Source organism: Myotis daubentonii, chromosome 10 (genome assembly GCF_963259705.1).
Source record: "Myotis daubentonii chromosome 10, mMyoDau2.1, whole genome shotgun sequence".
NCBI classification, from domain to species: Eukaryota; Metazoa; Chordata; class Mammalia; order Chiroptera; family Vespertilionidae; genus Myotis; species Myotis daubentonii.
In genome coordinates this window covers 26468340-26494355 of record NC_081849.1, presented here as the reverse complement: position 1 = coordinate 26494355, position 26016 = coordinate 26468340, and the positions used below count along the sequence as shown (strand labels likewise).

The window sequence follows — 26016 nt, the reverse complement described above, 5'->3', positions numbered from 1 at the left end:
TTTCCGTGAAACCTGCCCAATGCAGTAGCCACTAGGCACATGTGGCTATTTAAATGAAAATTAATTAAATGAATTTAAATGGAATACAATGAAAAATCCAGTTCCTCAGTCTCACGTCTCACCTCTTAAGCGCTCAATAGCACACGTGTCTGTGTAAAACATTTCCATGGTCCCAGAAAGCTCCGTGGCGTGCGCGGCGCGCAGCTACGTTTCCGCGGAGGGATGTAAATGCATTTCCCTGCGGCCCTGGAGCTTCTGCCAGAACTTCACCAGGGAAGAAAATTCCTTCAAATCCATCATTTTCTTTCAAAAGCTCGGGCAAATTTTTCACTCTATGACATAATGCACGCACGTTTGCTTTAATGTAAAAATATGATTTTAAATAGCGAAGATTGAATAAAACAGACAAACCACAACGGCGTTAGATTTATCCTGCGGCTTTTCCTACTGCAGCTGGAGGAACACAGCTTTGGGGCGCTGCTCTCCTCTGCCTGTCACCAGCGGTGAGCCTTCCTGCCTCGCCTGAGAGAAGGGGCCGTGCCAGCAAAGTGATTCCTCCTCCGACCCGGAGAGTGACACAGGTGCAGACCTCTCAGAGAACCTCCGCTCACACCCAGGGAAGCTCTGTGATGCAGGGAACAATGAGGGGCACCTCAGAATGACTACTTTTTGTTGTTGTTAATCCTCACCCAAGGATATTTTTTCTATTGGTTCTTTTTTAAAAAATAAATTTTTTTTATTGATTTCAGAGAGGAAGGGAGAAGGGGAGAGAGATAGAAACATTAATGATGAGAGAGAATCATTGATTGGCTGCCTCCTGCACACCTCTACTGGGGATCGAGCCTGAAACCCAGGCGTGTGCCCTGACTGGGAATCGACCAGTGACCTCCTGGTTCATAGATCGATGCTCAACCACTGAGCCACAGCGGGCTCTATGGAGTCTTTTAGAGAGGGTGGAAGGGATAGAGGAATGGGGAGAGAGGGAGAGAAACATCAATGTGAGGGAGACACATTGATTGGTTGCTTCCTGCCTGTGCCCTGACCGGCGATAGGGATTGAACCTGCAACCCAGGTACGTGCCCTTGACCAGGAATCAAACCCAAGACCCTTTGGTGTGCAGGGTGGTGTTCTAACCACTGGCCCACACCAGCCAGAGTAGAATGACCCTACTTTTTAACTATGCTGTGACAAGCTGGCAGGCTGAGTAGATGCAGACTGAACTTGTTGACCACATAGCAGATTCTCTGTCTGATCACTGAGGCTCTAGGATGCTGTCCTCACAGGGATCCCTTCAGGCCCTCTGCTGAGCTTTGCTTGTCATAAGCCAGGAGTATTCACAATCACTTGTGGAAAGGTTTTTAAACATGTAAATTTCCCGATGAAAACGGCCCTTAGTAATTATATAGCATGTGGTCCTTTAAAGGTGGGCAATAAAAATACAAGGCAAATAATCATTAATGTCTGGAATCTTAAGATTAGAAGCAATCTCCAAAGGATACATAATTCACACAGAAGCCTTAAGTGGCTGCAGTCGTAACCTGCAGACTGACACCAGTTCCAATGCATGAGATCGGGTCCTTTGCTATTGATTCATTCTATATTTTTTCCAAAGCAGTGCTTTCATTTAGCGAAGGCTGCTCAGTGATTTCTAACAAAGAAGATGTCCAGAATAATGTGAAGAAAAATTAAAATCTGTGCGGAGCATGGAGGGAGGGGGCTTCTGTTGGGATTTGTGACCTCCCTGCAGTTCTAAAGCTTCAAGGGAATTGGATCAAATATATGTTATCACCTCCCGTTTTAGAATCTAACATTCAATTTTGTGCTTAGTTCAAATTTTTCATTGTCTAGTGGAGGTCTATTTCTTCTTTGTGCTGAGGAGAGATGGAAATGGCAAATTCCTATCCTTGAAAACAATGAAAATCTTACGGTTTTGAAAGTTTTCATTCATGTATTATGCAGATCTACAGCTTAGATGAAATCATCTTTTTTCTCTCACCTTCCCTACTGGGGCTATTTTCCAACTCAATTCATTCTTTGTTTCTGGAACTTCTCCAATTTATCTATGCCCGCTCTATAAAATGCTGGATAAAATAAGGTCCTAACCAGTGATACAGAACCGGATTCAACCAAAACGACACCAAGGCCATCAATTTTAACTGCCCATTTGGTTTTCCTCTAACCTGGGGCTTGACACCTGTTTTTCTGTTGTTTCCACCCCTGACCAGACCCCTCTATTAAGATTCTCTCGGCCAACTGTTGCAAATATATCATACACAGGAATTGTTATTGCAAATATTTGTTTCAATTAATTAGCAATGAACTTATGATGAAGCCTGACTGCCTTTTTCTATCATAACCATGTGGTAGCTCCAGCCCCAGGGTGATGCACAGCCCAGCAACATTCCTTAACGATCCTCTTAATTACACAGTTGGGGTAACCATTCTGTCTAAAAAATCTGCTTCGTAATTACAAAATCACCAGCCCAGCCAGCCGTGTTGACCCATCAATCGCTTGCCTTCCAGTGTGTCCTTAAAATGTGTGCTGTCTTCTCTCCAAATGACAGGGACGCGTTGGAAACGGGTGAGCACAGGGTGCAGCTGCTCCTGTAATAAATGCCTCTGCCCAGGGCTGCTCCATCGCTGGGCTTTCTTCCTTTACCTCCTGCCATCTTTTCCTCCACAACAGCCTCCAAAAACACAGGGGAATTCATCCTCCCTTTCAAAACAGCTCCAAAATGCTAGTTGCAGTCATTTAGCATAAGCTTGGAAAAAGTCATTATGGCCCCTCGGGTTGACTGGCTTGGTTCCTTGGATGCAGAGGCGGTGGCTGAAATTGCCACTTAACTTGTTCCCATTTACTTTCCGGTTTTGTCTCATCAGCTCCAAAATCAATGCGTGTCCCTTTGTTATTGTGTGCATTGCATTGAATCCTGATCATTTGTGGGTGTGTTGGTCTCCTTGGTCGCACTGGGAGTTCTGGAATGCTAGCACCCAGCACAGCGACTGACCCAGAGGACAGGCTCAATGCAACTTTGTGGTCAAATGGTGGCAAATGAAAAAGCTGGCAAGTTCTTCAGTTCTCGGCTATGTCACATCTTTTTGCTCTCAGTGATCCTGCTGGTAGAATGGTCCTGACTGCAGTGTACATGGGGAAACCTTGGGACCACGGAACATATGTGCATCTTGAGTGTCTGGTGAGTGAAGCTCCTTTTTGATATGACAGAATCTCTGTTTGACGGTGTAGTGAGGTTTCCTAGTCTTCTGGGTGTCCTCTACATGCCTGTTTCATCTAGGGCAGTGGTTCTCAAGCTTCCTAAGGCCGCGACCCTATAACACAGTTCCTCATGTTGTGGTGACCCCCAATTTCATTGTTACAAATTGAACATAATTAAAGCCTAGTGATTAATCACAGAAACATTATGTAATTATATATGTGTTTTCCAATGGTCTTAGGCGACCCCTGTGAAAGGGTCGTTCGACCCCCAAAGGGTCGCAACCCACAGGTTGAGCACCGCTGATCTAGGGGCTCATCACCTCCCCCCATATTACAAAAATATTGCTTCTTCAGGTGCCCTTTGGGGTCCCTGGAGTCATGAGAATGGTGATGTCTAAGGACCAGTGGTTCTCAACCTTCTGGCCCTTTAAATACAGTTCCTCATGTTGTGACCCAACCATAAAATTATTTTCGTTGCTACTTCATAACTGTAATGTTGCTACTGTTATGAATCGTCATGTAAATATCTGATATGCAGGATGGTCTTAGGCGACCCCTGTGAAAGGGTCATTCGACCACCAAAGGGGTCGCGACCCACAGGTTGAGAACCACTGCTAAGGACTTAGGCCTCAGCCACCACCTCTTCTTGCGGACACCCTGCCTTCTGCAGCAGTAGAGACTGGCTTAGGAGTTTTTCTTCACTTTGGGAGTGACACGATTGAAATTAAAAGGGAAGGCGTAGAGCAACAGGAACCCTCATTCCTGGTAGGAATGCAAACTGGTGCAGGGACTTCGGAAGACAGGTTGGCAGTTTCTTGCAAAGCTAAAAATACACAGTCTTTTCACATGATGCAGGAATTGTGCTCCTGGGTATTTACCCAATTGATTTGAAAAAGATATGTTCACACAAAGGCCTGCACATAACTGTTTACAGCAGCTTTATTCATAATTGTCAAAAAACTGGAAGGAATCAAGATGTCCCTCAGTCAGTGAATGGTCAAACAAAATGTGGTGCATCCATACTATGGAATGTTATTCAGTAATAAAAAGAAAGTGAGCTGTCAAGCCACCAAAATATATGAAGGAATCTTTAAGCTCCTAAGCGAAAGGAGCCAGTCTATAAGGCCACATATTGTATGATTGCAATTATATGATATTCTAGAAAAGGCAAATCTATAAGCCAGGAAAATAATAAATGGTTTCCAGGGGTTCTGGGGGAGGAGGAGAAGAGATGAACAGGTGACTCACAGGGAATTTTTAAGGCAGTAAGATTATTTCATATGATACTGCAAAAGGTACATGACATTATGCACTTGTCAAAACCTGTAAAACTTTACAGCACAGAGTGAACCTTAATGTGAGTAATTTAAAAAACCATTTAGGGGATTGAGGGATCCCAGAGAAAAATGCAGACTATGGTAAGATAATCTAAATGTAGGAAACAATTTCACTGAAGGGGGCGGGGGAAAGGTGCTGATCTTAGTAACTATAAATTAGTGGAGTCAGTAAGGCTATAGACAAAAGACACTACACATAAGCCCTGTGTTGTAGTAAAGGTGTGAACCACAGGGGTGTAGGCTAACAGTTCTGAGACTGCTATGCATGTATACTGGAAGCGAATGATGAAATAAATGAGTGGCAAATGGTAGAGCCAGGCTTCTTACTGTTGGAGAGAAAATTTACAGATCAGCAAAAGGAGGAACCTGCAGTGGTAATAAATTAGAGTTGGAGACATTCATATTAACTCATGTTTAGCATGATTACATATATGTAATTTTATTTCTCTGTTAGCTGAGAGGGCTTAAATGAACAATGCCCCAGGAACAACAAGCATACTGAACACCCAGAAATTGGTTTCTAATATCATTCTTCAATCAACAGAACCAGGGTTTCTTGAAAAAATGGCAGATTCTAGCCCTAGCTGATTTGGCTCAGTAGAAAGAGCAATGGTCTGCAGACTGAAGGGTCCTGGGTTTGATTCCGGTAAAGGGCATGTACTTCGGTTGCAGGCTCAATCCCCAGCCCTGGTTGGGGTGTGTGCGAAGGCAACCAATTGATGTGGCTCTCTCACATTGATGTTTCTCTCTCTCTCTGTCTCTGTCTCTCTCCCTTTCACTCTCTCTAAAAGTTAATGGGAAAATATTCTCAGGTGAGGATTAACAACAACAACAACAACAAAGGCAGATTCTAGGAGTAGTGCAAGTATGACATAACAAGAAATATATATTTGGTCTCTGTCTCCAGCTCCTGGCATAAAACTACCAAAACACTAGGACTTTCTGGCATGTTAGGGTGAGAGAGACATCTTTGGTTATTCATAATAAGCCCCTTTCAACCATGCCTAAATTTCTGCTAACCAGGTTACTCTTGGGGGATTGAGGAGGTTTAGTTAGTAGAGGAACCAACCGTGTGATTAGAGAGTTGGAACTTCCAGTTCTACCTCCCACTTCCAGAGAGGGAAGAGGGCCTGAAGATTGAGTTAATCATTAATGGCCAATGATGTAATCAATCACATCTTTGTAATTGAAACTTCACAAAAACCATAGAAATTGGAGAGCTTCTGGGTTGGTGAACATGTCAAGGTGCTAGGAGGGTGGCCTAGCTGGAGAGGGCATGGATGCTCCATGCCCCTTGCTCCTTCCTTGCCCTGGGCATCTCTTCCATTTGGATGTTCCTAAAACGTATTTTTAAATAATAAACCAGTCATAGTAAGTAAAGTTGTGCTCTGAGTTCTGCAAGCCATTATAGCAAATAATCAAACCTGAGGAGAGAGCCATGGGAATCTTTAATTTATAGCCAAGTCCGACCTAGGGATCCACTACTTGCACTTGACTCAAATTGGGGCCAGTCTTATAGAACTGAGCTCTTAATCTGTGGAGTCTGCACTAACTCCATGTACTTAGTGTCAGAATTGCTTAATGTGAGGGAAAACCCCACCATTTGGCATCATAAGTGTTCTGTAGGTAGAGTAAATTATTTTTATTTTAGTAAGAAATACACAAGATAAGCCTAGAGCATCTTGTAGTGCAAGAAAGTAAGAATATACACATTACGGCTTCTGACAGCATAGGTAAATGCGGTATTCACATCCTCCCACAACCACATCAAAATTACAACTAAACTACAGAATAACCATCATTCAGAACTGCTTAAAATCTAGCTGAACAGAAGTCCTACAACTAAAGATACATAGAAGAAGCCACATGGAGCCTGGAAGGAGGCAGTGGAGGTGTAGAACGGGCTGGTCCCACATCCACATGTAGAGGACAAATTTTGTGAGGGATATCTCAGCTGAAGAGGTCCCCCATGAGGAGCAAGGGATCACAGCTCCACACCAGGCCCCCCAGCCCAGGATTCCAGTGCCAGGAAGAGAAGTTCCCACAATTTCTGATAGTAAAAACCAGTAGTGATTGTGGCTGAGTGAGACAGAATCCCAGGCATTCCTCTTAAAGGGCTCACACACAAACTTACTTGGACTCATTCCCTCTGAGCTTCAGCTAGAAGGATACCAGGGACATGTGGAGAGAAACTGAATTGTCTGACATTAGTTCGAGGGATGGAGGAGCAGCTTTCTCCCAGAGAGAAGTGCTGGTGGAGGCCATTATTCCTTTGATGAACCATCCCCCCACAGAGCTGGCAGGTAGGTGCCATTTCTCAGTCTCCATTAACCTGGCTATCACTGTTTGCCCAACCTGGTGATTCCCTGAGACCCCCACCCCACTCAAATGGTGATCCCACCCAACCTGTTCCCAGTGGGTTTTCCATATGAATGGTCTTTGCTCATGCCTCAGACTTTTCTAAAAATTTCTCAAACCAGTAACATCTGGCCTTGGTGTGCCTTGTACCTCTCACTAAGTGGTTCTCAACCTTCCTAATGCCGTGACCCTTTAATACAGTTCCTCATGTTGTGGTGACCCCCAACCATAAAAGTATTTTTGTTGCTACTTCTTAACTGTAATTTTGCTACTGTTATGAATCATAATGTAAATACCTGATATGCAGGATGTATTTTCAGGGGTTGCAACCCACCGGCTGAGAACCGCTGCTTGATCCCAGGCTTGGCACTAACAGCAGCCAGCCTTGGTTTGCAGTTTGGCCTTTCCTGGGCACCTCCAAGCCTAGCACAAGTAGCAGCCATCTGCAGATCACTTTGTAGCTCATGCTGGGAGGCTCCAGGCAGAACACAGGAAATAGCTGACCTTGGCCTACACTTGCCAGGAAGCCCCAGAGCTAGCACACCCAGTGGACAGCTTCAGATCATGTCAAAGCACCACGTAATCACCTCTACAAGTGACACCCTTAAGGGGCAGACTTGTCAGGCACTAGAATCCTGCTGAAATAAGCCCTGCTCTGTGGGGCCCTGCACAACTGATCCTCCATGGTAGTCATAGTCAGTCCTTGCAGCTGATCGACCTGGAGGTAAATCCCTAAGATTGACCTGCCAACCGTAAACAAGGCTCAACTCTAACAGGAGGGCGTACACAGCCTACACTAGGGGATGCACCTGGAGTGCCCAGCTTGGGTGAAGAGCGAGACTGTGCCACTGGATCCTGCAGGATACCTACTACATTAGGCCACTCTATCAAGCCTGGGAGATGTAGCAGCTCTACCTAATAGATAGAAACAAATACAGGGAGGCTGCCAAAATAAGGAGACAAAGGAACATGTCCCAAATGAACAAATAGAACAAAATTCCAGAAAAAGAACTAAGCAAAATGGAAACAAGCAATCCACTAGATGCATAGTTCAAAACACTGGTTATAAGGATGTTCAATGAACTTAATGAGAACTTCAACAGCATAAAAATGTATATGGAAACCATAAAAAGGAACCAGTCAGAAATGAAGGTTACTCTAACTAAAGTGAAGAATAATTTACAGGGAATCAACAGTAGAGTAGATGAAGCCAAGAATCAAATCAGTGATTTGGAATATAAGGAAGCAAAAGACACCCAATTTGAAAAGCAAAAAGAAAATAGAATCCAACAAAATGAGCATCTTGTAAGGAGCCTATGAGGCAACTTCAAGCATAGCAGCATTCGCATCATGGGGGTGCTGGAGGAGAAGAGAGAAAGCAAGAAATTGAAAACCTATTTGAAAAACTAATGACAGAAAACTTCCATAACCTGGCAAAGAAAAGAGACATGTAAGTACAGGAAGCACAGAGGGTCCCGGTCAAGGTGGACAAATTGGCCCACACCAAGGCACATCATAATTAAAATGCAAAAGGTTAAAGACAAAGAGAGAATCTTAAAAGCAGTAAGAGAAAAGTGATTACCTGCAAGGGAGCTCCCATACAATTGTAAACTGATTTATCAACAGAAACCTTGCAGGCCAGAAGGGCTTGGCAAGAAATATTCAAAGTAATGAAAAGCAAGGACCTACAATCAACATTACTCTAGGCAGCAAAGCTATCATTTAGAATTGAAGGTCAGCTGAAACCGGTTTGGCTCAGTGGATAGAGCGTTGGCCTTCGGACTGAAAGGTCCCAGGTTCGATTCCGGTCAAGGGCATGTACCTGGGTTGCAGGCACATCCCCGGTAGGAGATGTGTAGGAGGCAGCTGGTTGATGTTTCTCTCTCATCGATGTTTCTAACTCTCTATCCCTCTCCCTTCCTCTCTGTAAAAAATCAATAAAATATATTTAAAAAAAAAGAAAAAAAGAATTGAAGGTCAGATAAAGAGCTTCACAGACAAGAAAAAGCTAAAGGAGTTCATCGCCACCAAACCAGTATTGCATGAAATGTTAAAGGGTCTTCTACAGGAAGAAGAAGAGGAGGAGGAGGAGGAATAAAAAGGAGGAGGAGGAAGAAATATGAACAATGAAATGGCAATAAATACATATCTATCAACAACTGAATCTAAAAAACAAAATAAACTAACTAGCAGAACGGAAACAGACTCATAGATACAGAGAACATTTTGATGGTTGCCAGATGGGAGGGGAATTGGGGGAATTGGTGAAAAAGGTGAAGGGATTAAGAAGAACAAATTGATAGGTACAGAATAGTCATGGTGATGTAAAGTACAATATAAGGAATATAGCCAATAACATACTATGTATGGTATGAGACTGGTACAAGATATATCGGGATGACCACTTAGTACGTTATATAATGTCTAATCACTAGGGTGAGTACCTGAAACTAATATAATATTGTATGTCAACTTTAATTGAAAAATTTTAAATGATTTTAAAAAAGAAAATGCATATTAAAAAACAACAGAAACAAAACACATTGATGGGGATGTGTTAAAAGAGTGCGGGAGCCAACCACAATAGCTCCCAATGGCCAAACCTGGGACAATTTAAGCAACAAGATAGATAAAATGGCATTGAATTATATCCTAAAGTAGAAGATAAATATCCAGGAGTCCATATTGATATACTAAATGAATGAATAAAATAATAAATGGAGAGAAAATAGAAAACCCCCATGCAGAAGAATTCTAAATAATTTATATAAATTCTTCACTTTAAGCTTACTTCTCTACTCATTAGGGTTCACACACAGTGATTTCCTTCCAAGGTGCAAAATATGGAAAGGGGGAAAATTACTTTACAGTGCTGAAAGCTAACAAGCGCTACTTCAGCCAGGTGATCAAGGTCAACATCAATAGTCATAAATCATGTTCATAGTATGTACTCTTGACATGCTGTGATAATGATGGTTCTTTACCTCTGTGGTTTTCTTCCCCAGATCCCCTAACCTCAGTCTTATGATGAGAAAAACATAGAAAAATCCTAATAGAGAAGCATCCTACAAAATTCCTGACTAGCACTCTTCAAAACTGTCAAAGAACATCAAAAACAAAGAAAGTCTGAGGAATTGCCACAGCTAAAACGAGCCTCAGAAAATGATGACTGAATGCAGTGTCATATGCTAGGTGGCAATCTGGAACCAAAAAAGGGACAGAGAAATACTTAAAAATCTGAAAAATCTATGCACTTTAATTAATAGTAATATATCACTTTTGGTTCGTTAACCATAACAAATGTACCATACTAATTTAAGATGTTAATAATAGGGGAAGCTGGGTGCAGGGTATATGGGAACTCTGTATTGTCTTTTCAATTTTTCTGTAAGTTCAAAGTTGTTCTAAAATATAGCCTATTTTAAAGGGGAAGGGGCAGGTTTTGTGGTCATCGAGGCTACCATCCTGGTCCCTTTCTCTCATGCATCCGCATTCTGGCATCTTTACAGTCCCTCTGTTGTGCCACCCTTGACCTTTGGCAAGGACGGTGGGGCAATGCTGGCAATTCTGTTGGCCTCTCCATAGTCACTCACCACCCTTTCTTTGTGCCTCTAGAAGTTGACCTCCATGAATTTCACCAACTGGGGCCCCTTGCCCTCTGCCTTCTGGTAGGTTCTGCAAATGGAAGGCACTGGTGGGAGATCAGAAAATAGGAGAAAGAATTTGGGGTGTTTATTTTTCTGGTGCCAGCTGTGGGCTGGCAGTGACTGTTATGCAATCTCAGGCCAAAGCTCTGTCTGGGTGAGCCTCTTGACAGCTCTGTCTCAAAGTCTGCCTCCTTCAGGCCGAGGCTGGTAACTGCTGTCCAGGCATTTTACCATCACTTGCTGGTTTCTTTTATCCCTGCCCACACCCTTCATTAAAATCACCCCAATTTCCCCACTTGAATGGGCCATTGGTATCCTGGCCTGATCCTACTGATGCCCTCAGGCCTGTAAGGGCGTCTTCCTGCTTTATCTACCTCCTGATACCCTGTACCCCCAACAGCCTGTAACCCACAATGCTTTTCTAAGAAAACAAGATAAATTTGTCTCCCACTAGCACTCTTGAACCCGCCCTCCCTGCCCCATTGACTACAGACCAGTCAGAAGTAGATGAGAGATGTGCTGAACCTCTCAACATAAACTATTGGTAAGCAGCACTGTCACTATTTACCTGGGTCTTCATTTGAAAAATGGGGGTATTGCCACAGGCCTATCTCATTTCTCTCTGTAAGAATTGCCAGTGATAACAAAAGTAAAGTCATTAGTAAACCCAAAGAAACAAGCAGTAACATCATTTTATGACCTTTTCTCCTCATTACAGAAATAATATAACTTCTATAGTATTAAATTTTACAATAAGCATGTATTCATGTATTACTGTTATAATTAAAAGACTCTAAAAAGATAAAAGTAATATATGCTGATTATTAAAAATTTGAGAATATTTTTTAAAATTCAAAGGAACATAAAATGACCCACAATGCTGGGACAAACAACACGAGAATGCTGTTTGAACATGAGCATTCTCAGTTCAAATACTGGCTCCATCACTTTTAACTGTAACCTTGCACAAGGCACCTAGCTCCTCTGAGCCTCATTTGTCACAGCTATAACAAGGGGCACTAATACCTCCCTAGTAGTATTGTGGCAAGAATTAGAGATGCTCTCAGCATGGCCTTTAGCATAGTGCCTCATGCAAAGCATATACAAACAGAGACTGGCCTGGGTTTGAATCTCTGCCTTGCCAATTATACCCTGTTTGACCGTGGGGAACCTTGGTCATCTCTCCAAGTCTATAAGATGGGGAGATAAAAATGATAACTATTTCCTAGGGTGGAGCAGGGTAGTTAATGAAAAAAAGAGCTTCTTTGTAAAATGAAGAGCCCACGGCAAGTACATGGCATTGCAGCCACTGTCTTCACCTTGTTCATGATCAAAGCCTTTGTATCTTCATCATCATCAACAACCAGCATCTTAGGAAAGGAAGTCAATCCCAAAGTGACCCAGCAGATCACAAGAGTATCCCCACTTCTGCGGCCCCAGACCAATAAAACCTGGTAAGAATCAGAGCAGCAATAGCCCTAAATTAAAGGGTGTGTGTGTGTGTGTGTGTGTGTGTGTGTGGTAAATTGGTGTGAATGAAAGGGAGGAAGGAAATGGGGTGGGAAGTGAAGAGGCAGGTGAGAGAGGTGGGAGTTAGGAGAGGCTCTCTTTTCGTATTTGTCTCAGCAGCGGGGAAAGGTGTGCCGGCTTTTTATTTGTTTTATTTACGCTTGTTTGCTTGCTGAAGAAAAACCCCTGTACTGTTTTCTGTGAGCCAGGCGTGTTCTAACCACTTTACAGATATTAAATTCATTACTTACAAATGTACATGCATAATCATTTGCTTATATGTAGGCCTAAGAGTCTCAGGCCTTTGCTAAAGCAGCAGGTATATCTGTTCTGTCTCACTCCCACTCTCTTTTCTGGGAGTAAGACAGCATTTGTGTGCCCAACTACACACCACTCATTCATTAATTTATTCGAGAAAGATTTACTGAGCACCTATTAAGCCAAGGAGACTTGCACTGACCTTCTGGAGTTTATATTCCAGTAGAAAGAGACAGACAACAAAACATTAGTTATAAAGCATTATTCCCGTGAACCCAGAATTTCAGCATGAAGTCCATCAGATAGTCTTTCTGAACTCAGCTTCTGATAGACGCGAGGGCGGCAAACACCTGGGACCTGGCTTTGGGGAGTGAGTTTACATGGAGACATGTCCATTAGAGGAAGACACAGACGGGGTGATCAGACGCCTGGGCAGGCACCCACCTCACACCTTTTCCTGGGGTGAGTCCAAAGTCCCTACCTGAAAACTGCACGCGCAGCTCCGGCATCTCGAAGGGAAACAGTCTTCCCCACCTCACCACTTTCTCTGGCAGCTCTTGGATAAGACGTGTGCCCGCACAATCTCCAAGAATCCGATGAGTGCTGAACCCGAGGGCCGAGCGGTTTCAGAACTTCCTATCTCTTTATCTCGGGTGGGGACTCTTTCAACAGCCAGAGGGGAACTGGGGATGATAAATTTTCTTAGAAAAATCATATTAAAGTTCAGTTTGTTAAATCAGCCCCCTGATCTTATCCACGGTGGGCACTTGTTCTAGCAACAGAACCAGGAGGTGATACATCCTGTAAGCTAAGTCCGCAGATGGTTATCCGAATGGAAGACGAAATCAATGGGGAAGTCATCTGAGGAACGTACTTGGGGCTTGTAGAACACCAGGCTCCTATATTGCTTGATCAGATTGCAATCATTATTTTCCCCTGGTGCGCGTGTCATTTCAATAACAAAGCTTTTGGCATGGTTGGGATTTTCCTCTTCTGGCGAGATCAGCAGAAACACCTGTTACCTGTGTTCCTGTTTTCAACACAAAATCCACTGTTTGCTGTGCCAAGTTAATTTTTGGAAACACTGGAAAAGAGGGTTGTGTGCAGGCGGCAGCTAACACAAACCCTGTGCTGTCAGTGCTTCCCAAAGAGCTTCTGGTGCTGAGGGAACATCCGAACAGCCTGCGGGGCATTAAATTGGGGGGCAACTGCCTTTGGGGAGACTTCATGGGCAGATAGGACATGGTTAAGCTGTGAATGTTTTATAGGCAGCAGTACAGGGACTGGCACTTGTCCTGTTTATTTAGTCACGCAGTAAGTGCTGGGGGCAGTTTGTGTGCCAGGAAAGGCGCAGAACAGAGTAGAGGCCGCCTGACAAACAAGCCCGTCCCTCCCCCCATGAGTGTGGGACCCAGGGCAGAGCCCGCTGAATCTGCACCCGCTTGTTTCTGCACAGCCTGAGGGCTAAGAATGGTTTTTCCCTTCTTTGTCATGCTTGAAAAAAATAATACTTTCTGACCTGTGCAAATGACATGAAATGCAAATTTCAGCGTCCATAAGTAAAGTTTTATTGGAACAGCCCTGCTCCTACATTTATATATTGTCTGCAGCTGCTTCCTCACCACAATAACAGAGTCGAGTCATTGCGATAGAGACTTGCAGGCCTGCAAAGCCTGACATATGTGTTATCTAGCATTTTCAGGCAAATGTTTACCACCCATGACGTAGGGGACACCGGTGATAAGAGGAAGCTACCTCACAAGGTGCAAGCGACAGAGGGGGTAAGTGCAGCAGCAGCTCCTTGCCTTGAGGACTCCAAGGCAGCCAAGATGTTGAGTCAGTCCTTAGCAAGTGTTATTATGGTTACAAAGAGCTGACTTTGCAATGAGGGAGCGTTTCAAAGAAAGGGGAGGCTGGGCTGGCTGGTGGTGATTAATAATAAAAGTAAGAAGGCATCAACCTCACCAGAGATGCAGAGGGTGGATTAGGGAAGGGAGCTGACTTGGGTATGGGTTTCTGTGATAGCAGAGCCTAAGACAAGAACTTGATATAAAGGGTTTATGTGGGAGCTGATCTCAGGAAACAGGACTGAGAGAATGCAGAGAGTGAAGCAGGGAAGGAAGGAAAGCTAATAGAAGGTGTGTTGATGATGGGTTACTGCCGAGGGCAGCTGAGGCTTAGTCCTTCTGGGAACCTGTGAGGAACAGATAGAACAACCCCCCAAATTGCTCCACCCACCGTGGGGCAGGGAATCTGGGTCATTTACTCTTTGATCCTTTATCGGTTAAGCTCCCATCTTCTCCTCTACGTGTCAAAGTTGCACCTGCAGGTGGCTGCTGAGCCCCTTCAGAAGCTGGGGAGGAAGTCCTGGGCCACCGAGAAAGTCCTGGGCCCATCGGGAAGTGGGCTGCTGCCCCAGGAGGGAGCTGTCCACCACCGCCATGCTGGAGTCAAGTGGATCAAGCACCTGTGGCACCAGGTACCACGAGCATCTACTGCAGAGATGTCCACCCAGCTCGGTAGGAATAAGAGTAAGCTGTGGCCCCCGGCTATGATACATTCTGTTAGCCTGGTAGCTCCTGTTGCTGGCTCCTCAGATCCCCTGGCTGGCTCCCCTCAGAGAGCATGTGCTAAAACGAACGTGTTCGGAGAGTTCAAAGCCTTGATTCCCTGGATTAGGGTTCTCCAGAGAAACAGAACCAATAGGACACACACACACACACGCACACAGACTTATCATAAGGATTGGCTCATCCAATTATGGAGACTGAGAAGCCCCACTATCTGCCGTCAGCATGCTGGACACCCAGGAAAGCAAGTGATGTAATTCCGTCTTTGTAGGGAAGCTTGAGAGGCAGAGTACTGAGAGCCAGAGAAGATTGATGTCCCAGCTCAACAGCCAGGCAGGAAGGGCTACAGTCTTCCTTCCCCTGCCTTTTTCTTCTAAGCAAGTCCTCAATGGATTGGATAATGCCCACCCACAATTGGGAGGCCAAACTGCTTTACTGAGTCCATCAATTCAAATGCCAAACTCGTCTGGAAATATGCTCACAGACACACCCAGAAAGAACGTGGAGCCAAGTGTCTGGAAGCCTGTGATCCAGTCAAGTTGACCTAAAATTAACCATCACAGTCCCTGACTGGCCCTGGCAAGCTATTTATCTTTTAAGACTAGAAAATTGTCCTCACGCATACATTCGTGATGAAGATTAAATATGTTTTGAGTCTCACAAAAAAGCAAAGTGCCATATAAACAAGACATTATTATTACTATTCTGTCAAAAGCCCCTTCTCATTTCCTCTATAACACGGAAGACTTTCAGAGAGTCAGGCTCCTGCCAGCAGCTCGCCTCGAGCCCGATCAGCACACATCAGCATTTCTCCGCAGTGGGAGTCGCCCCCTGTGCAGAAGATGGGTTTGCTTAGCCCCAGAATGTGTCTTGTTATCCACTCCATATCCTGTCATTCCCCTACCTTGTTGTTGATCAGCGCAACTTCCACGCACTAAGAAACTGCAAACATCCATGAAAAAAACTATAGGAAGGTTCCTGTCTCTGACACAAGCAGACAAACCTTTGACCAGGATTTTTCTTTGAAATTAAAAATGAATAATAATAAAAAAGCTATGGGACATTCCTGAAGCCCAGCCCACTCTTCGTTTCCTGGAGGAAAAAGAAAGACTATGTTGCCTGACTGGTGTGGCTCAGTAGTTGAGCATCAACCTATGAACCAGGAGGTCCTGGTTCAATTCCCAATCAAGGCACATGCCTTGGTTGTGGGCTTGATCCCCAGTGGGGTGTGCAGGAGACAGCTGATTGATGATTCTCTCTCATCATTGGTGTTTCTATCTCTCTCTCCCTTCCTCTCTCTGAAATCAATAAAAAAAATATTTTTTTAAAAGGACTATGTTTGGGTGGCAGCTGAGAAACCCACTCACATTATATGTGGCTTGCCTTCCTGGGACCATTGAAAAAACGCTTTTCATATTTCCAAGCAGTTGATTTTTTATTGTGTTTGCTACTTGTGCAATATCTGAGGAGAAAAACCCTGTTGCTTTTAAATATATGCAAAGTATCTCACCCTGATAGAAAACGGTTTTCATCAAAGGAAGAAATAAACAGTGAAACGGAGAGGGAGATAAGGAGGGGGAGAGACAGAGAGAGCAGTGAGCCATTTCAGGTTGCCATCCATACGCTGGGCTGTCAAAGAAGAGGCAGGCGCAGAGAGAAATGATAGCAATAGGGGAGCGTCAACATCTGGAATTCACCGCTCATCACTTCTTGGTTCAGGCTAGGTGAAAATGCTATGAAAAGATCTATTCTGTTTAAATCCATTTATTTTCACAACAGCTGAGAGAGGCACCAAGTAAAACCAATTCCATTTTACAGATATGGGACATGAGTACCTAGTTTTCTGTGACAGTGGGGCTGGCGAAGGCATCCAGAAACAACCATTCCCTAGGCCAGCGTTAGCTTGAAACAGTCCAGATCCCTGGGGTCCTTTCCTTTGCCAGTTCATCCCTCACAGTCCATCCCAGTGCCTCTAATGGCATTTCCTTCTCCAAGGTAATTAGAAGCAGTAGTTCTGAGATTCTGTCATTTGTAGGAAGAATTTTTTTTTTTAATTGAAACTTTTACACTCTGGAATCAATTTCTTAAGGTTCCTTCTTGTTTTAAACACTGACGGGCAGAAATGCTATTTTAAAAGAGAAGCACGGATCAAAGGCAAGAATTAAACCCACAGTGACAGGTCCGTCATGTAAAAGATTCTCCCACCATTGCTGTGTTTGGAATTTGCAGGAATAACATGTCTCATGTCCATTGCTTTGCATTTCTTTCGTGCTCCCTATTCCTGAGAAATTGATAATCTAACAGATATGCTTCCCCCAACCACATAAGTCAACTTGATATCCTTATTTCTCCTCAGCAGATAAAGATCCTAAGAGGGGAAAATGGCAAGTGTCTTTTCTTGCGGTCTTATGAAAATCAGCATTTGGAGATAGGACTCTGGAGTTTCTCCTTCCATGTGGGCTTCTAGCTAATATACACAGTCCGGTCCTGGGCTGACTGGACTGAGCAGGGCAAAGAGGAACAGTTAACTAGAAAAACACCTTCACTGGGGCATCTGGGTAGTATATCAGAGCATCCAGCACAGGGATTGTAAGGCAAACACAGATGGTTCCAGCAGAAAAATAGAAATTAGATGAGGAAGGAGAACCCGGCAGCCCCACTGTCCCCAGTGCCTGCAGCCCACTGGGCAATGCTTTGGCAGGAAGCTTGTTACACTCATGAGAATCAGATCCACCGAGAGAAAGGCTCTGGAAGATGCAAGACATAAGCTGAGAGCCAGAAGCTTAAATCTTATTGCTGGTGGCTGCACAGCCCCTCACTCTGAAGCAGAGGAGATGTCCACTAGCGTCAGGGAGCCAGACACAGATTCCACTGTTGATTCTACAAGGGAAGGACCTGGTTCAGAGTAAGATGTCCTCGTTGTCTCCAAGGAACCTGTGCTTGCAGAATTCAAATACGTTGAACCCAGAGGTACCCTGAGTTCAGTTAGCAACAATGGGCAAACTCGACAAGATTTCAATTACGTAGTGGGAGTTGAACCATGCTGGGGCAGCTCCCCTACTGACTGTCAAAGTCAGAGCAATTCGTGGTTCCTGTGTGAGCTGCTCTGAGGACCCTCTACTTAGTATCTGGAGCCTGGATTTCCTAGCAATGTAATAGGTGATCATGGAATGGGGTGACCCTAACAATGATAATCAGATCTACAGGGAGAAAGTCTTCCCACCCTTAGGGTATAGATATCATTCCCCAGGCCTACACCCCAGCATTTGAAGCTTGGTCTGCGTGAGGAGGCCTGGGGACTGGAAGGAAGCTCTGGTCTCACAGAGCATAAGTGGGTAGGTTACAGTTGAAGAAGGTCCAAATTAAGTCAAGTGGTGAATAACTAGAGAGTTGAGCACACTGTTGGATTTGAGCCTAGTATAAGGCCTTATCTGCTTGGATTATTTTGACTTCAGAAAGTAAGTTCCTATATCATAACCCTGTATAGACCTTCCCATTCGTTCTTTAGACAGACATTTTTGTTGACCCACTCTGGACTACCATTGTATTAGAAATTGCAGATACAAAAAGGCTAATTAATATATGGGCTTTCCAGTGCTATTTCCTGGAATCATTATGCCAACCATAATGTTATATGGAACATGTTTAGGGTAGAGTAGAAAGTCTAATCAGGGTCTAGTGCTAGTCTGAAGCCCAAATGACGTTGATTATTTGATATGAACTCGAGGGTTTCTGCTGGGATAAGGGCCCTGCTCTGAACCTATGGCTCTTCTTATTTTTTAATTATATTTTTATTAATTTTAGGTTTTAGAGAGAGTATAAGGGAGAGAGAGAGATAGAAACATCAATGAGAGAGAAACATCAACATCAATTGGTTGCCTACAGCATGCTCTCCACTGAGGATCGAGCCAGCAAGGGATGGTATGGGATGATGATTCCAACCTATGCATGGTCCAGCATGGTCCAATGATTATTTGCCAACCCTGTGAAACTTGTTTTTGGTGCCTTAATTTCTCCCATACACAGTAAGCAAGGACCAGTGTCTATTGCCCTCTTTCTAACAGGAATAGACAGTGATGATAGTGAGGACCTTGTCATTCTCCCACGGAACAAGACCTCCAGTGACAGCTTTGGAACACATCATTTCACCATTACAAGAGATTTCTGAAAACTGCAATTTTCCAATCTGGCTTCCCCATCCCAAAACCTGTCCACAAATCCAGGATATAAGCATATCATACTTCCTCTCCCTCCTCAACTAGATAACTGTTTTAAATTCAGTATAAAACAATTCAAGATTAAAGTGACGAATTAACTTAACTGCTAAATATTTAATGTCAAGGAAAAGCCATTTAAAACCCATAAAAATTCAGGCAGTAAATCTAAATAGTATAGTGGAAAAGTGTTATATTAACTTAGACTTTGCAGCACCTTAATATTGTCTTATATCAGACGATTGCCGATTGGAGACACACAGCACATTTACTGCATGAATTTATGAACATGTTCCGGTAACCCCATCCATTTTCTCTGTATTGTTTTCTCTTGGCATTTATAGCAACTTCAGTTTGCCACCGCGCAAGGATAAATGATTTTTAAAATTTCATCCCGCTGTTGGCCCTTGTTTAGTGGAGTGCTCTCACGGCCCCCTCACTTTTCTTTCATTACCCTTGAAAAATCAAGTTGCGTTTTTAAAATGTAAGTGGTAGAATTTAAGGCAGGACTTGAGAGGAGCTCGAGCCCAAGGATGGGAGGCTCTCCTTCATCTCTGGCAGTAATTCACTCTCAGAATCCAGGTTGCTACTTTTAATGTATTCTACTGACGTTGCTCTGAAGGCAATAATACTTGCCCCAAAGCAATCCTCCAGAGAAATCAGGGGAGTTGAAATAATAATGAGGTGAAAATGCCTGTGAGTTATAGAATATTCCTTGAATTAAAGTGGTAATGAATGAATGTGAATCATACAAAAGTGGCTGGATCTTTAACACCGTTTTACTTCCTGGAATACTTAGTCCCTTCTTGCTGGCCTATCCGCAGGGATGCCATATACAGCTATATGGATTGTGCACTGCAGACCACACAGGCCACAGCGTGAACACCTGTCCAGATCCTCATGCTCCACCTCTGGGAGGCCTTTCCTGACCCCCACCCCCACCCCCACCCCAGTTCTCAGGGCCCTCTCCCTTCAGTAGACACTCAAAGATGCTACCAGTGGTGCCTCTGACCCCAGTTTCATGAGAGACCATGCCCCCAAGAATGATTCTCACTAGGAAATCTAAAGACCTAAGATGAGCTGCCAAGAGTGAATCAAGAAGGGGGCTTTGAGCCCACAAATGCAAGTCAGTCCCCTCAATGATGTTGAGTCACCTGCTGAAAAAGCAAGAGTTCCTGAGCCAAAGGGGACCCAGCATTGCCACAGGGAATCCAAAATGAATATTCTGCTGCCCTAGGCGGTTTGGCTCAGTGGATAGAGCATTGGCCCGGGGACCCAAGGGTCCGGGGCTCCGTTCCTGTCAAGGGCATGTATCTCGGTTGCAGGCTCCTCCCCAGCCTGTGCCCTGGTCATGGGGTGTGCAGGAGGCAACCAATTGATGTGTTTCTCTCACATTGATGTTTCTCACTATCTTACCCTCTCTCTTCCACTCCCTCTAAAATCAATGGAAAAATATCCCTGGGTGAGGATTACAAAACAAAACAAACAAAATGAGTATTTCGGGCACAACCAATTCTTTCATCTGCGGGAAGCTGATGGTTGTGCCCGAGGCTACTGCTGAGTAGCTCAAGATACTGCTGCCAGAATTCCCTACCTAGACGCTGAGGCCTGAGCCAGTCGTGTGCACTTGTCCCCACCTCCATCCTTGGAAGCCATCAAGAACTGGGTTTAGGCCTTCCCTCACGGGGAGCTTAAAGATGGGGGCCCCTGGGCCGCAGGCCACCTGTGGCAGCACTGAGGGACGTAGTGTGGGTTCCGTGGCCCTAGCTGAGCCCGTCACCTGGCGTGTCTGCCCTCACAGGGAGATCTCTCCCCCTGGGGCTGAGACACCCAGCCTGTCCCCAAGCTGGAGCTGCAGGGTATTGAGGTACCAGCTAGATGTCTTCTCACAAAGGACCGGTGGTGGCACGGGGCAGTGGGGCTCCTGCCAGTAACAGGGAGACTGACACGGTGGAGCTGGCTGAACTGGGCCCCCTGTTGGAAGAGAAGGGCAAACAGGGAACCGCTGACCCAGTCAAAGCTGAAGAAGAGCAAGCATGCCCAGTGCCCCAGGAGGAGGAGGAGCAGGTGAGGGTCCTGACACTTCCCCTGCAAGCACACCATGCCATGGAGAAGATGGAGGAGTTCGTGTATAAGGTCTGGGAGGGATGCCGGAGGGTCCTCCCGTACGATGTGCTCCCCGACTGGCTAAAGGGCAACGATTACCTGCTCCACGGCCACAGGCCGCCCAGACCCTCCTTCTGGGCCTGCTTCAGGGGCATCTTCCGCATCCACACAGACCAGCAATATCTGGGCCCATCTGCTTGGTTTTGTGCTGTTTCTGTTACTGGGAATCTTGACCCTGCTGAGACCAAACATGTACTTCCTGGCTCCCCTGCAGGAGAGGTGGTGTTTGGAATGTTCTTCCTGGGCGCGTGCTCTGCCTCAGCTTCTCCTGGCTCTTTCACACCGTCTACCGTCACTCAGAGAAAGTCTCTTGGACTTTTTCCAAACTGGATTATTCAGGGATTGCTCTACTGATTGCGGGGAGCTTTGTCCCCTGGCTCTATTGCTCCTTCTACTGCTCCCCACAGCCACGGCTCATCTACCTCTCCATCATCTGCGTCCTGGGCATTTCCGCCGTCATTGTGGCACAGTGGGACCAGTTTGCCACTCCTGAACACTGGCAGACAAGAGCAGGGGTGTTCCTGGGCCTGGGCCTGGGCTTGAGCCGCGATGTGCCCACCGTGCACTTTACGATCTCCGAGGGCTTTGTCAAGGCCACCACTGTGGGCCAGATGGGCTGCTTCTTCCTCATGGCTGTGATGTTCATCACCCAGGCTGGCCTCTTTGCTGCTCGGATTCCTGAGCGCTTCTTTCCTGGAAAGTTTGACACATGGTTCCAGTCGCATCAGATTTTTCACGTCCTGGTGGTGGCAGCAGCCTTTGTCCACTTCTACAGGGTCTCCAACCTTCAGGAACTCCACGGCGGCCTGGACGGTGGCTGTACTGCTGACTGTCTTCTCTGAGCCTCCCACCCAAGGCTGGATGGGAACTTCCCAAGTGCTTTCAAAAAGAACTTCTTTGCTGAAGTGAAAGGAAGCATCTGAGTTATTTGTTTCTAAAGGAAACTCTTAGAGGATCTAGCGCCAGCCAGGCTTCAGCCCACCTCCCCACCTCAGGGCGGGGGGATACGCTTCTGTGTCCCTCGCCAAGGAAGGGGTGAGCCACCTGGCCATGCCCCTCCTCAGCAGCCCGCCTCAGCCAGCCAACTCTGTCCCCTTGGCACAGAGTGCTTTGAACCTCATGTTGAGATGTTATCCCTTCTCCAACCATTTTGGGAAAAAGTGATGGACTGGGACTCTTCAGAAATTCTATTTCTGGAAGAAAATGTCCCTCCCTTACCCCCATCCTTTGTAACCTGGCTTGGAACAGGCCATCCATTTTGTAGCACACTTTTCAGAAATGATTGTGAACCTGTCTCATCTTTCTGGGACCTGGATCTGCTGACAGCAGGAAGAAGTCACCAACTTTGAGGCAGCCAGCTAATCATGGAAGTGTGCCCAGGCTTCAGATAACTTGAGTTTTAATTTTTTTTTTCTTGGTAGAGTAATGTAATATTAAAATGGGGAGAGATATTTAATATTTAATACTAAGCTTTAAAAAGAAATCTGCTATCATCGCTGTGTATCCTGATACAAAGGCTATGATGATAATAAAAGGAAGTACAGAAGACAATTAGCATTAAAAAAAAAAAAAAAGAAGAAAGAAAAAAGAACTGAGTTTAGTTGAGCCACACCTAAATCCCACCTGGCTTTAAACAAGAGCCTGCAGCCTTTTTCTTAATATCATTCAGGTCCCCAGCCCAACTCCATGGCCTGACCAGTTGGTATGTCCTCTAATCATGGCTGGTATATCTTCACATCACTGCTTCTGTCCAGGCCATAAGCAGTCCAGGACAGGGCAGTTTGCTAACAGTTTGACACTTGTCCCATGTTACCTGTGAAATGTACTGTACATAGTACTCCACCACTCAGCCTGGAGGACACAGGCCAGGTTGCGCGGTACCAGCCCGGTAATGAACACACAATAAGTTTTCAAAAAGCATTTGATAGGAGTGCCATGCATGTAAAATGAGCAGTTTTAAATTTCCTAGAGTAATAAAAGGAGCATAGCTCCAGTATCATCTGTTTTTTAGTACCTGCTATTTACATGCCTATGGTTAATAATGCAAACCTGTTTCTATGGCGAATGTGGCAGGACTATGTGATTATGGGCCTGTAACTTTCTCCTCCCTTTGAAAAACTATGTGATTACCACGCCTATAAGTTTCTTTCCCTTTGTGAGTTCTTTCCAATATTAGCTTGAGCCTCCAAGAGTGGCTCCTCCTGCCATGTCATTGATTGTTTTGTGGAAAGTTCTTATAAATGTTAATGGAGGGCCAGGGCAGGAAATACCTAGAGGCCAGAATGAGAAGAGTGCCAACATTTTTGTGGGGCTTTCTGATGCCAGGATATTCATGACTTCGTTCAATCTTCACAACCCCATTTTACAGATGAGAAAAACGAAGCCACAGAGAGCTAAGTAACTGATAAGATAGATCAGGCCTTTGAAAGTAGAACTGGATCAAATCCAAATACGTCTGACTCAGGGGCCCGTGCACCTTTCCCTACCTGTGTTTCAGAAGATGGATCCGTAAGATAACAATGACACTATAGAAGGTCAAGGAAGTAGGTGAGAAAAATGATGTCCTATACAGGTGAATTGTTTGGAGATAAAGGAAGACAAAGGGAGGTAATATTCCTGTAATATCTGGCTTTGATTTTATCTGAGAGAAGGGCAAGGATCACATCTGTCTCATTTACCATTGTCTCTCCACTGCTTAGCACAGCGCCTGGCTCCTAATTTCTGCTTAATTGTTGAATAAATTTCCAGTCTCTGACATGAGGCTTTTTTTGCAATTAGGTCTCAGCAAGAATAATCAAGTGCACCTTTATTGGTTTTAGTTACTATGCTTGCAGATTGTTTAATGAATATGTAATCAGTGAGGCCTCGGAGCTTACCCTACATCTTTCCTAGAAAGCAATTGAACCAAGTGTTTGGTTTGGATAATCAGAGACCATCCAATATGAAAGTCACTAGCTGTGTGTGGCTATTTAATTTAAAATTAATTAAAATTAAATAAAAATTCAGTTCCCGAGTTGGAGGAACCACATTTCGAGTTTCAATAGCCATATGAGGCTACTGGCCACTGCACTGAACAGTACAGGTAGCGACCATTTCCATCATCACCGAGAGTTCTATTGGGCAGCCCTGGGGCGGAGCATAGCCTTTGGCATCAGACAGGCGGAGGCTGAGTCAGCAATGCACTATTGCACAGCTGTGTTACCCTGGACAAGTCATCAGTTGGCATCTGTAAAACAGAAATAACAATAGTGTTAGCCTAGCTTCCCAGAAAAAAGAGTCTGAAACAGAGTATGTACACCTACTTTGTTGAGGAGTGTCACTGCAGGGAACAGGAGTCAAAGATGGAACATGTGAAGTAGGACAGGAGGCGGAGCCCACTGCGGGTGTACTTATGTTTGAGTGGCTTCCACTGTAAGAAACTAGCTACGTGATTCTGGGAGACGATCTGAAAAGCTGTGTACAGTGGAACTCAGATTCGGTTGTCTGGGAAGATGATGGGAAACACTTGTCCATTGGTTCCTACCCACTTTGCTTCCCTCGTGGGGGTGATTCAGCTACTCATCTCTGATCAGTAAGCTTTGCTTGCCTTGGCCAGTCAGGCAGTGATCACTGCAATTCCCATTCACCTCTCACTAAGAGATTCCCCTACTGAACCCTCAGACATAGTCCTCACACACTGAGGTAGAACAGTAATCAGGTCAATTACCCTTGCCAGTACATTAGTTCCTTTCTTCAGCATGAGGATCCCAAAGTGAGTAGTTGGTAGTGGCCGCTTCAAGTTCATTGACTAAGTCCCCTGGCACAATCCCTCCCCCTTCTGCATGCTAGTATTGGGGAGATCGCACCATATATCTTCTTTTGGCTCAATGCATATACTATATCCTGGAGCAAAATGTCACTACCCAGCAAGGGATAATTCCTGAGATGGAGCCTTATGGGAAATGACACTCCCTAGTAAAGTATTCTACCAGGCTGGTTGCCTCTGAATAATGGGATACGTGGTCAGACCAGAGGGTCCTGTGGTCACGTGTTCATTGTTGCACCTGTTTGTCATAAAAATGGACCCATTCTTCTAAGGCAGCGGCTCTCAACCTGTTCCTCGAGACCCCTTTGGGGGTTGAACGACCCTTTCACAGGGGTTGCCTAAGACTATCGGAAAACACATATATAAATACATATTGTTTTTGTGATTAATCACTATGCTTTAATTATGTTCAATTTGTAACAATGAAATTGGGGGTCACCACAACATGAGGAACTGTATTAAAGGGTCGTGGCATTAGGAAGGTTGAGAACCACTGTTCTAAGGCAATGTTGTGCTTGTTCTATACACATGCATAGGCATTCTGCAGATCAATAATGGTGGCTCTGGGGGAGACACTGTGGGTGGAAAGGCAAAAGCATATTTGGCGTAAGTATCAATTCTGTTAAGGGCAAATTTCTGCACCCTTTGGGGTAAAAGAGTCTGATATAATCAACCTGCTGTCAAGTGTCCGGGTGGTATCCTTGAGGAGTGGTACCATATCAAGGGCTCAAGGTCACTGTTTGCAGGTTGAACATTCAATGTGAGAGGGAACCCATGCTGTTGGACCTTTGCATAGTCTCCACTCCTGCCACTGTGGTGTCTCGGTTTTTAGATCCATTGTCCACCACTGGAGTGGCTTAGGCTAGAGGCTGGCTGGCATCACAGGATGAGTCATCCTGTCTACCTGGCTGTTTACAGCCTTCCCCGCATGGGCCGTT

At 44.9% G+C, this 26016-nt stretch overlaps 1 pseudogene; it reads left to right on the top strand.

The window, feature by feature from the left end:
- Nucleotides 1-20921: 20921 nt before the first annotated feature.
- On the top strand, nucleotides 20922-22212 carry LOC132211429 (adiponectin receptor protein 1-like; annotated as a pseudogene).
- The last annotated feature ends 3804 nt before the right edge of the window (nucleotides 22213-26016 follow it).